This window comes from Aythya fuligula, chromosome 2, assembly GCF_009819795.1.
Source record: "Aythya fuligula isolate bAytFul2 chromosome 2, bAytFul2.pri, whole genome shotgun sequence".
NCBI classification, from domain to species: domain Eukaryota; kingdom Metazoa; phylum Chordata; class Aves; order Anseriformes; family Anatidae; genus Aythya; species Aythya fuligula.
Genome location: NC_045560.1, coordinates 21,213,164 through 21,222,980, shown reverse-complemented (window position 1 = coordinate 21,222,980; position 9,817 = coordinate 21,213,164).

Here is a 9,817-nt window from a genome sequence, read left to right as displayed (position 1 = left end):
ATCTGTCTTAGCTGGAATCCAAGTGACTCATTACTTTAAAGCCAATTGCAATGCTAGCATATATTTAAAGCAGGCATTCTATAGTAGCTTGAAACATTCCCTATGACCTGTAAAGGAGATGACTATTTAGAAAGAGTGAATGTTTACATCATTAATGTTTTATCTTTCTCTTAAAGATTTATGATAACCTTTCCAAAATAGTTCATCTATATAGAATATATGAGGGATTTGACAAGAATTGATTGTTCTAAATGACTGTTAAAATAGTTAGAACTTGGATAGTCTCTGTCTCAATTCAGAGCTTTTCTACAGGAGTTTATCAGTGGAAATAACAAGATATCACAAATAGATTTTATTGAGCTGGCCTACTTGTAAAGGTGTAGTCATTCCAAGACAGCTGAATTCACAGAAAGTTTGTTTGTTTTCTTTTTTTAATTAGTAATATTTTTGTATGGTCAACTCAGATATAATTTATTAAGCTTGATTTGAGTTTTTGGATATGAAATAAAGATCACCTTTTCAAAAAGTTATTTTTACACCTGTTACAGCATGGTGTGATCATCCATCAGTATCAGCTAGAAACACAACCACTGGTAACATGGGTATGATGGTTACAAGTCTCTCAGGAGAGTTTTGTTGCTTATGAGTAACACTACTGAAATGTTATTTTTGGAAATGTTACCATGTGTAGTGTTTTTAATAGCATCATTCTCGCTCAGCATAGTGTTGTTAGAAGTGTGTTCACAGCATTGTAGTTAATCCGAGAAGGTTATGACTGCTAAAACCCATCTACATTTAAAACAATCACAATGAAAATTCTCTAAAGCTCTAGTAACAACACACACACACTGGTGAAAGAGCACTGATAACAAAAATTAAAGTGAGATTAAATACCAGAGCACATGAACATGGAAGAGCGTGTAAAAACATAGAGCAACAGAGATACTGTTGGTTTGATGAAAAGGCAAGAGCCACCACTGAGTTGACTGCAGTATTTAACCTCAAGAAAATGACCAGACTCATTAGGCAACAAATTATATTTTCACTCTGTAAGGTCACCTTCTATGTTTGATGGCTTCAGCAGCTATTGGATCAGTGTTTCCAACATGCTGCACTTGATTGGGTGTTACTCAATATACCAACTTGGTGGGTGTGTATAAGCAACTGTCAAATAAATTTCAAACTCTTAAATGGAGAATAACTAATCTGTGTCAATAAGCCTTGTTCTTTGATGCTGTTCCCCTTATAGCTATTTTTTTTTCCATGATATATATCAGCAGAATGTAGCTTTTTGACATTTTGGCTCTTTCTAAATGGGATGTATAGCTCTCACTATGTTTTCCTTTTAAAGTTCTTGCTGTAGAGGCAAAGGTCTTTTGGCATATGCATAATATTTTGCTAGAGTGAAAAGGAATTAGTCATGTAAGCCAACATTTAAAAAATCTTTCCAAACTAAGATTAATTGTCAGATGTTCCAGGAACTTTATCATCAATCCAGTCAGTCCTGATGTCCTTGCTTTGTGGTATATGTGGTAGTTGCTTTTTTGGCACAGTATATTACTTCCTAAACAGCTTCAAGAGCTGTAGTTACATGGCTTTTTGAGTGAACTGATTTTGCTGTATGCATTTTTAGGCTGCAGGAAATGTGACAATTCTGTATGGATTCTCTTGATTATAGTACAATCTGGAAAGTACCACCACAGGAGTCTAATCTGTCTTTGCTCTAAATGCATGCAGATTAGTGCTAACAGAAGTTGCGTGTCAGACTCACTCATAATATCCAGAGAATACACTCTTTAACAAGCATCACTTCCCATTCATGAAATCCTGATATATTTATTTCAGGCATTTTGGCCTCATAGTTTCCATGTATGTAGTCATAGCCACAGGGAGAAATCTTCAGTTAAACCAACTCCCCTTGAAAACAAAAAGGAAAATATACAGAAGAAATGTTAGAGGTAGCATGTAGTCACCACAACCAGAGATCACACAGGCTGCAACCATAAATCAGAGATGGTTTTTAAATAGCTGGCCAGCATAGAAGAAGCATACTTGTAGCAGGACAGAGCACAGTCCCTACCAGACACCTGAGCACTACCAGCCTGGGCAGGATTTACAGCCCTAGCTGTGCCCCATTGCTTTTTATTATCTGAGCTGGATCTCTTTGCCTGTTTGCAGTACAGTCTTCCTTCTACTGCTGAAGGGGCCTTCCTGAGACACCTTCACTCACACAGTCAAATCATCTTGTCACAGGACAACTGCTGTTCCACAGCAGGCTTTCATTTACCCTTGGCTTCATAAATCTTTGTGGATCAGCAGTGCTGTTTCAAAATCGTTTTGAAACAGGGAAGAATGTGATGAAATAATTTGGATTTCTAATTTGCAACAATTTGCTTTCAGTGAAGCCACTTACTGACAAATATTTAACAATTTATGGTTGTTTTTTTTTTCTTCTTTTTTTTTTTTCTTTTTTCTTTTTTCCCTAGAAATGTGAAGATGCAATCCATCTGAAGTTGTAATTTATTAAAAGTACTAATAGCATATTGGGGTATTTTTACAAAGATCAATATAAGTCCATGCAGGGATTATGAAAATGCCTCTTGACAAGGCTGATAGCTGTTAATCACAGATGCCATGGAGAACTGTAGGTTCTGATTGACAAAAATACAAAGAAATTTCACAGATCACATGGTCGACGTTGTCAGACTGGGATTGGTTCACATGTTAACAATCTGATTTATTTGTTGCTAGCTTGGATGGTTAAATAAAGACTAAAACTATTTCGAAAATGTTTTATATTCTATAGAAAACAATAACTTTTCATCAAAATCTCATTTAAACTCAATTTGAATGGGGAAAGGTATAAAACCGGGCTTAACAGAGACAAGCCTTGGGGTGATATAAGAATGGTTATATGATGGTGTGCAAGGTCCATCAGTCTGCTGCCCCTGCGGTAGAGGATGGACAGCAATGCAGCAGCAAAGGCACAAGGGACATTGATGGGTTAGAAGTCACCAAAGTGTCTGGGAATGGTCATGCAGGAACTGGGGCTTCTCACCCCAAAAATGTGGCAGGATCGCCACCCTAACTGAAGTACATCTATGCCAATGCACACAGCATGGGCAACAACCTGGAGGAGCTGGAAGCTGCTGTGCAGCAGGAAAACGATGACATAGTTGCCATCACAGAAACAAGGTGGGATAGCTTGCATGACTGAAGGGCTCCGATGGATGGCTACAAACTCTCCAGAAGAGATAGGCTAGGAAGGAGAGGTAGTGGAGTAGCCCCGTGTGTTAGGTGTGTTTGGATTGTCTTGAGATTAATAATGGTGATGACTGGGTTGAATGTTTATGGGTAAGAATCGAGGGGAAGGCCAGTGAGGCAGATGTCCTGGTGGGACAGGCCTAACCATGGCAAAGAGACAGTTGAAACATTCTACAAGCAGCTGGGAGAAGTCTCGCAATCACTAGCCCTTGTTGAAGTCTTGTGAGGGACTTCAACTTACCAGATGTCTCATGGAAATACAACACAGCAGAGAGGAAATGGTCTAGGAGGTTTCTGGAGTGTGTGGAAGACAACTTCCTGACACAGCTGGTGAATGAGGCAACAAAGGGCAGTGCCCTGCTGGACCTTTTGCTTGTAAATAGAGAAGGACTTGTGGGTGATGTGAAGGTTGGATGCCATCTCGGTCACAGTGGTCATGAATTAATACAGTTCTCAATTCTTAGAAAAGTCAGGGGTGGTTTTGATGTTGGCAGAACTACCATCTTGGACGTCCAGAGGGCAGACTTTGTCCTGTTAAGGATAGTGGTTGATTGAGTCCCTTGGGAGGCAGTCCTGAAGGGCAAAAGAATCCAGGAAGGCTGGACACTCTTCAAGAAAGAAATCCTAAATGCATAGGACCAGGCTGTCCTCACATTTTGAAAAATGAGCCAGTATGGAAGAGCACCGGCTGAACAGAGTGCTGTGGCTAGAGCTCAGGGAGAAAAAGAGGGTTTATGACCCTTGGAAGTACTAGAAGGAGTACTACAAAGATGTCATGAGGCTGTGCAAGGTGAAAATTAGAAGGGCTAAAGCCCATCTGAAGCTCGATCTGGCTACTGCTGTTATAGACAATAAAAAATGCTTTTATAAATACATAAACAAGAAAATGAGGTCTAAGGAGAATCTTCATCCTTTACTGTATGTGGTGTCCCCCAGGGCCAGAGCCAGTCACTGGGGCCAGTTTTCTTCAATATCTTTATCAATGATCTGGATGAAGGAATCCAGTGCACCCTCAATAAGGTTGGGCTCTTCTCCCAAGCAATAAGTAATAGGACAAGAGGAAATAGCCTCAAGTTCCCCAAACAGGGATTTGGATCACAAAGAGCGTAACCTGGGTTAAGTTTTACAGGTAGGTTTTGCTGTATGCTTTTGTTAATAAAGTTGGCCAGTCAAACCTAGTTCTCTTTTTTTTTTTTTTTTTTTTTTTTTTTTCAAATATAATAAGCACAGCGATTAATTGCATCTAATTATTCTAAATATGTTTGAGTCCACCTGTTTGTGTGATGACAATAGTTAGGCAGTAAATAAATTTAAGAAACTAACCCTTATAAAAAAGTGGTTGTTGTTTTGTTTTGTTTTGTTTTATATAAACTTCTTTATAAAGGAATTTGTCCTTTACACTTGTTGAATATGGCTCCAAATCTGATCCCTAACTTTGAATGTAATGAAATGGTACTTGTAATGCATCAGTCTTCCCTTTCATAGTGTTGTATCTGTTATTCTTAAGTATTTTGCTTACAGAAGCTTATGCTTAGTTGTGGAAATGTTAGTCAATACAGTATGTTACTTTACATTGATGGTTTGCAATACATTATTTTACCTCCTGGACATTGTTTTTTTTTTTTTTTAAGAATTGTTTCTGGAAACGGAATTATTTTTTTAAATATTTTCAGATATAATGTTGGTACTTGCACACTACATTTACAAGGAAACTACACTACATTTACAAAAAATCTGTATTTTTAATATTTATGTTGCTCATCAGTAAAAATGTATATTTGCACAGACAAACTAGATATACAGTAACTGTATTGATAGAGTTTTCTTTCTGTTTTTAAGGATTTTTTGGTTTCTATTCTGACAATTGTTTTACCCCCCAAAAAAACACAAAGGGGCATTCTAAGGAATGCAATATCAGTTTTGTGTTTTATGTTTTCCATGCTCTTTGTCTTATTTTTCTGCTTGGAGATGGATTTTTTTTGTTTTGTTTTATTTGACAATCATAATGGATTTCCTCTAAAAGATGTCATGTAGTATTTCTGCAATTTAATCTAATTCTACAAGATAAAGTTTGATCTAAAATTGGACTATGCACATTTAATGTGATCTAAAGTGTATTGAGGTTGCACAATACTAAAATGCAAACCTGAAAAGCTCTGCTGGGGTGCCAAGTGGTCTCAGAAGCACTAAACTCAAATCTATATTTCCTTTTAGGGTTGCACTTGTGAGTAAGGTAACTTTTTAATTTTTATTTTATTTTTTTTCTCTCTAAGAAACACCTCTACAGATGCTTAGATCTACAGTCTTTATCTGTCAGGAGAATCCTGTAACCATCAAGAGTAGTCTCTTCTGCAAAAAAAGGCTCCTTGGGACCAGGGATGAGGGGAAGAATAAATATTAGTTTTTAATCTAATGGTTAAATATTCCAAGAAGACAAAAATCTGGAGATCTGATTCCTGTCATTAAGGACATTTTAATTTATTCAATGCCTGTTTTGGTTAAAATACAGGAATGAGCTCACCTTAGAAACATTTAACTGCTCTGTACTTCTGTTTCCTGATCTGCAAGTTGTAATTTAACTGGCTTATTATACTATTATTTCTAATCAACATTTGACATCTGTGAATGGTTTCTTTCTGTTCAAGAAACCATAAATAAAAATGCTTGAAAAAAGATTGCATTTAAATTATACAGTGCAAGACAATTAGAAAAATCAGAAATTCAGTGTAATGAAAGCATTAAATGTGCTGGAATACATACTCTTTCTGCATATAAGACACTTATCTTGAAGTTGTTTTTCTCTTTCTGAATGAAGCATGGTAGCAAGTGTAGAAGACTGGTGAATTTTCTTACAACACAGAATTTTGGTATGCAAATGAAGAGATATATAAACACTGTTCTGGTTTATGGTAAACAAACTTTTATTGCAGTTGCAAACAGCACCATGAACGCTAATTAAATAGAGTTTATAGACTGTTATTGCACAATAGCATATGTGCAATCCAAAAAAAAACAGAGCAGAGACTCAGATACATAGTGAAGTGAGAGTACGGTGTGGAGTAGCATGCATTTTTACAGCAGCACTTTATGAAGAGTACTTATATGCAGCACATGGTTTTGAAATCTCTGAACTACAGGCATATAAGAAGTTTCTTTCTCCTGTGTGATCTTCACTTTCTCCCTTATAGATTGATATGCACTCTTTTTGCATTATTGTCAGGTAAGAAAAGCGAGTAAGAGTCCTTATTACAACTTTAAGCTTTCTTATTTAGAAAAAGAAAGAAAAAAGATTGTATGTTGTATACATACACTGGTGAAAGTTTCTATGGGGTTCTTTTAGTTTATAGTAGTGGCTGAACAAGTACTGCAGTCAAAACAATACTTTCTCCTGAAAGAGCCATGCAGCCGTTGAAGTTGGAGGGGCTGAATGGGTGACCGTCCTCAGATGTCTGCTTTAGGACATTGCTGCCTTTGCCAAAAGAGTGAACAAATAGACACTTTTATGGTTTGAGAACTATTGCACTCAACATATGAGTGAGAAACAAAAATTAGTCTTGGTTTATATTACTGTGCTGGATTTGAAACAGCAGGAGTCCAGGAGTTGATTCATGAACAATAGTTTGGCTGCAAAAAGCTGAAATTTCTATCCTGACTATCTCACTCTGTCTACTGTCATTGTTTCCTCTATGCTGGGTGACATATATAGCAAAACTGAATTAAGCAGTATTGTTTTTGGTAAAAGCACGTGGTAGAGATTTTTCTCAAAGAGAACAACCTCACAGTGGACCAAACTGCAAATCCCTGAGCAGATAGTCATATGATTCACTTTGATAAGTAATTTTTATGACATTGGCCATACTACTTATGTAAGTAACGTTCACCAATGTATTATTCAATTGTTAGGAAACTTACCCTAGTACACAGTGTTGCTTTTTTCAAGTGCATTTTATCTATTCTAAATGTTCTGTGTCAACCTGTAGAAAGGATAACATATTTTTACTATGCGTTTAATAGTAGATGAGCTTTTAGAAGATATCAAAATATTTGCTACAGTAAATATTTAATTAGTTTGTATAAAGTGCTTTGGAATACTTGTACGAAGGACGAATTGTGTTACTGTTTATAAGCCATCGTGAAGTATATCCAATAGAAGAGAAAACTCATTGTTTGGCATTCTGGCATCCAATTAAAAACTGGTGTATAGCACATTGTAACTTATGAAGAGTTCTGTGAAACTAATGAAACTACTTACATGAATGATTTACAAGAATCCTTTTGGTACTAATTTATATACAGCTCATTCACAAATCAGGAATACTCAAACTGTAGAAACATCCAGTGCTCAATTAATAGATAAACATGAACTATTCTCTTTTTTGATGCTTCTGTATTTGGGTGAACATGAACATTTCCACTGCAGTCAGTAGGGCCAGGCTTCAGGATTCCATCCAAACATGCTTTTCTTAGCCACTAGAACATGGCTAACTTTGGGATTCTCCCCAAGTTTATCTGGCCAAATCTGGATGCCAGCGAATGAAAGATCAGGTGATCCTGTTGAAAGATCAGCTAAGAAGCCAACAGGATTCATTTGGAAAATATTTGACTTCATCAACCTTCAGAAAATTCTTTCGTGTTACTCAAACTAGGTTATTTTAGAGTAATATCAATGTTGAGCCTTACTTAAGGAAGCTATGATATAAAATTGTCTCTGACTAGGTATTTTGAGGATCTTAAATATATCCATCTCACTGAAACCACATTAAAAAAAAATAAAACACATTGATGATTGAGTTTCTTAGCTTTCATGGGCTCCACAGTGATTCACTCATGGGGAAACATGGATTAATGTATGTTACTATCAAATCTGCAACAACTGATTTAAAGCCATTTATTTTTGTGGTGGGGTAATGGGAGTGTCAAATCTGAAATGTTAAGATTTGTCTTATGCAACAAACTCTTTCTTAATGTTGGCTTTGGTTAATGTGATATTAAAAAATATCTGTTTTCAATGACTCCTTGAACAAAAATAGTCCCCACATGCTGGTCTAGCAATACAAGACTGACACTCTCCTTCTAGCAATTCCTAGTTCAGGACTTCTTAAGTTGAGAGTAAATAAACAGATGCACACTGAGGATATTTAAGAAAATGAAAAGAATCAAAACAACTGTATTAAGTTGATTTGAATGTTGCCCAAATAAAGACTGTAAAATCTCATCCCAAAATAATTTTGTTCTCAGAAAAAAAAAAAAAAAATCATTTAGTGTACAGAAAACTTACTAATTACCAAAGACCGTGATCATCTTCCAGTCTTGAGGAGGAGATTATCAAGACTTTGCTTTCTATCACTATCTGAAATTAGATTTCCTTCCTGTTTTGCTAAAAGGGAAAGCCCACCTGGCTCTAACTTCCACTCATGCACAGAAGTTAATTAAACCTGGCAGTAACACGTCTTCAGTGACCATTTGCACCACAGAATATCATAAAGAATGTAAACAGAAGCAAGTTCTACAGAAGCAATTTTCCTATTAAGGGACATTTTAAAGCAAAATTAAAGATTTATTTTTGTGTTGCATGCTTTGTTGCATGGATAACCTAACACTCCGTCCCCGAAGAAACAATGCTTCAAGGCTCTTATTTTCTCTCCTTTGAAAATTATTCATTGAGGAAACTAATCAAAGAGAGAATGTGGATGGGTTTAATGGCTTTCACCATGAGCAGCAGTTCCTGTTGTACCCAGAAGGGGTAGTACTGTCTTGCTAGATTTGGCATGTCATGTGTGGTACAGGCTTACACACCATTAAGAATCAACATTAGCTGTTGATTCTTAATGGAATCCTAATTTTAAAAGTTGACCCATCCTATCACTTTTGCCAGTGCAATTCAATAATGGGATAAAAAAGGTTGTTTCAAAAGAAGGTATATTTATTTCAAGCTGTTTCTCCTATAAAATGGAAACAAGAACAAAATTGATTTTGTTTTGTTTTGTTTTAGCTTCTAATAATTTTAAGAAACCATTCAGATTTGAGAAAAGTGTCATGAAAAGTATTTGAAAGAGTATTATAGAATACATGATTTCAAAATAGTTTTAAAAATATATTAAGCTACAAAATGTAGAGCTTGATGCTTGCCAGTTTGTTTTATTTTCATGTGACAAGGAATATAATACTACTGTTAGACTTCTAGTAATTTTATTTTTTTTTCTACTGAAGTCATAGGGTATCCCATAGTGATAGGGACAAGATATAGGACAAGAGGAAATGTCCTCATTTGCACCAGGGGTTGGAGATTTAGGTTGGATATTAGGAAAGATTTCTTCACTGGAAGGGTTGCAAGGCTTTGGAGCAGGCTGTCCAGGGAAGTGGTTGTCTTACCCCTTGAGGAATTCAAAAGATGTGTAGATGCAGTGCTTAGGGACATGGTTTAGCAGTGCTATATTAACAGTTAGACTAGATGATCTTGCAGGTCTTTTCCAATCTAAATGATTCTATGATTCTATGACGTTCTAATAAAAACTATCATCTCAGCCCAATCTTTAATTTTTAAGCTTTTGAA